This window comes from Gossypium hirsutum, chromosome D07, assembly GCF_007990345.1.
Source record: "Gossypium hirsutum isolate 1008001.06 chromosome D07, Gossypium_hirsutum_v2.1, whole genome shotgun sequence".
NCBI lineage: Eukaryota > Viridiplantae > Streptophyta > Magnoliopsida > Malvales > Malvaceae > Gossypium > Gossypium hirsutum.
This window is the reverse complement of record NC_053443.1, coordinates 25,507,050-25,510,413: the sequence shown is the minus strand read 5'-3', so window position 1 is coordinate 25,510,413 and position 3,364 is coordinate 25,507,050. Positions and strand designations below refer to the sequence as shown.

The 3,364-nt window shown below is 32.6% G+C and overlaps 1 long non-coding RNA gene across 1 annotated transcript; it reads left to right on the top strand.

Moving 5' to 3' along the window:
• The first annotated feature begins 2,250 nt into the window (after window positions 1–2,250).
• On the top strand, window positions 2,251–3,140 carry LOC107954587 (uncharacterized). The gene is made up of 2 exons (XR_001699612.2): window positions 2,251–2,571; window positions 2,870–3,140. It is a non-coding gene; the product is annotated as an uncharacterized lncRNA (long non-coding RNA).
• The last annotated feature ends 224 nt before the right edge of the window (window positions 3,141–3,364 follow it).

Below are 3,364 nucleotides of genomic sequence, written 5' to 3'. Positions count from 1 at the left end.
AAACTTTACTAGAGGACAAATTTCTTTACATAAAGCGGATATATATGCGGTTTTGCCCTCATACTCCAAGCAAAGAAATCTTCTCCCTCTTCATCCAGATGCTAAGATAAACCTCGCGAACTTTCAAAGGATGTTGCTGCTAGCTCATTCTACTTGATTCTGGTCGCAATCCATTGTCTGCCTATCCTCGCAATGCTCATTAGCTTCTTTAAGAAAGTTGGAATGTTGAAAGCTCTTAGACAATCATCTTGAATCCTCGGGCCCCGAAGTAAAGTCACGAATTCTTCTATCGCCCTTCTTGTGTTTCTCGAAATATATTCAGGCAGCCGTACTATTTTCCATTTTATCAAGAAACTCATTTTCTTATGATAGGCTTTCTAAGTTAGTAATCAAACTTGAATCAACATCTCTTTTCTAAAATGCAAATGCAATGCAATCATAACCAAAACAAAACAAAACGGGTTAGTATCAGGTATAAACATTAAATCCAATACAATCAAGAAATAATAAAAACTCATAATTAGGTATGTACTAAGGTTTAGAGTAATTTTACCTAGGGTAAGTTCCTAAGGTTCACTATATATAGTTCGGCTTCTAGGGAAAGGGTACCCGAACCAGCAGATTCCTCGATCCTCACCCATTATAGGCTCATACAGACCGAGTTCATTTCAGGGGGATACATTTCCCTATGGCTATGCGGAGATGAAAATCTCACGAAGACATAAGTACGGATGTATCCCGAAAGCGATCCACTACCTTGCACGGAGGTGAAAACCTCACGAAGGACTAGCTTCTCACTCCCACTTAGAGGGGTAATAAACCAACGGACTTGAACCAACCAAACAAGTATATGACAATTAAAACTAATGAATGCAAAGAGAAAATCAGGTTTTAAAACAACTTTAATTTTCGACAAAAAAAGACAAAAGATAATCAATTCATGGCTTGACTCTCTAATATTCTCCAGCGGAGTCGCCAAGCTGTCGAAACCATTTTTTTGAAAACAAAATTTTAGTTGTCGACTTTAAAAACAAAAACTGGAGTCGCCACCGATCTGTGATTTAGGTGTAATCGGCTCACCTTAAAAACAAATTTGGTCTACGAAATTTGAGAAAACAGGTTCGAGAGTCAGTTACGCACGAGGAAGGATTAGCACCCTCGTAACGCCCAAAAAATCGGTACCAAATTTAATTATTTAATGTCTTGGTGTCAAAAATTTAAAAGATTTTGTAAACTCAAATATTGAAATCTGAAAAGGATAGTCAATTATTCAAGTCATGCGAAGAAATTGAGACCCAATACGTTAGGGTACAATTTCTCAAAATTCCCGAATTTTGAATATCACTTTTGCTTTATAAGTAAATTTTCATTTCGAGGAAGCAATTATGTCATGCCCAATACGTTAGGACATAACAAATTAAGTTCCCAAAAATGATTTTTACTTATATATTTTAAATAACGAATATTCTCGATTATTTGGAATTAACAAAGAAAATCGGAACCCAATACGTTAGGGCTCAATTTTCCTCGAAAATCCCTAACTTAGAATATCGTTTATTATTTTGAAAACCTTTGAATCATAAAAAATGATATTAATATTTTGACAAAATCAAAATGTATTTGAAAAATATGTTAAAAATGTCAATGCGATATGGAACAAATATTTTAATTTAAATTATGTGTATACATAAGCATAATATATAAACAATTTTAGCAAATATGTATATGGATATGAGAGAAAAAAACGTAAGTCATAAAAAGCAATGATAAAATACATATAAAATATATTAATGCATTTAAAAAAGAATGTATAAGTATAATGTATTAGTAAACATAGAAACATAGAAAATATTTATAATAGCCTTGAAAGGAATGCAAAAATACATGTACACGTTATAATAATGTATAAACATATGAGTTATAAAACATGAAAATATAAATATCATAAAAAATATAAATGTATATAAAAATTATATAAACTATAAAAATAACATGATATGATAATAAAATATATACGTACTACATATAGTTATTTAAAACATTTAGAATATATATATATATTAACAAATATATATGCGCACATATATACGTACAATAATAATAGAGTAATAATTAAACTAATAAACAGCATTAATAATGATAATAATAATAAAATTTAAAATAACAAGTGAAGGATTAGGTTGAAAATAAATAAAATTTAAAGGCTGAATTCAAAGAATAAAAAAAACGAGAAAGGGAGCAAATTAAAAAGCGCGCAACAGTAAGAGGACCCAAAAGGAAAATTCTCCTAAACCTCTTAAACACTACGTTTAAATGGGATTAAAATAAGACAATTTAAAAATAAAAAACCATGATTTTGCAATGATGGAAAAATAAAAAGGATTAAAAACATAAATAACCCATAAATAAAACCCCATTCCATTTGCAGCCAATAAAACCCATTTCAATCGCTAAAAAAAACCTCCTCTGCCATTTTTCAATCACGCCGTTGCACTCCCTCTGCCGTTCCAGTCTCTTCCCTTTTCCGACCAGATAACGGCGAAAGGAGGACACCCAAATACTCTTTCAACGGTAAGTCTTCCTTTCCTCCCTTTCTTCGTTTATTTTTGTTGTTTTAAGAAACAAAAGAAAAAAAAACAAAATAAAATAAAAACAGTAAAAAGAACAGAAGAAACAAAGCCAAAATCTGTCACCTTCAAAAATGTTTTTTTCGTCTATTTTCTTTTCGATTTCGGTACAAAAATTTGCTAACCCCGTTACAGAGATTGATTGCCCTTTTTATAGCCGAGATGTACCCCATAATCATAAAAAAAATTATCTATTCCGTTATTTGCTACATCTACTGCCGTTTGAATCAGTTTTTCCGCAGGTATGAAGGTCATAGAGGACGTGCGCGGAGTGCTGAACGTGGGGCATGGAAGCGGTTGCTGCGGCGCTGAGGCACAAAAGCTGCCTAGGGTTTCTGCTGTTGAAAATTGTTAGGGCTAGGTATTGGGCCAGTGTTGGATTATTGTATTTGGGCCAATGGGTTTGTAATTTATTGTATTTTTATTTCCAGGTTTATGCATTTGGGCCCGGGCTAAAATGGCCTATTACAATGTGATTTACCATTTTATTAATTTTAGTTTTTTATTTTGATACCCCACATCAAATTCAATCAAAACAATACATACTATCACCATATACTTACCCCAACGATTAACCATCTAATAAACATGCAAATGCAAACAAATATTTCTATCCTGAATCATAAAAGTACAAACAGTGGTCTCGCGTCACTCGTCAATAACTTCTGCTTTTTCTTTCCCTCTCGAAGGTTTCACGCCGACGTTTCCACGTCAATGTTAGCTACGAATAGTCACAA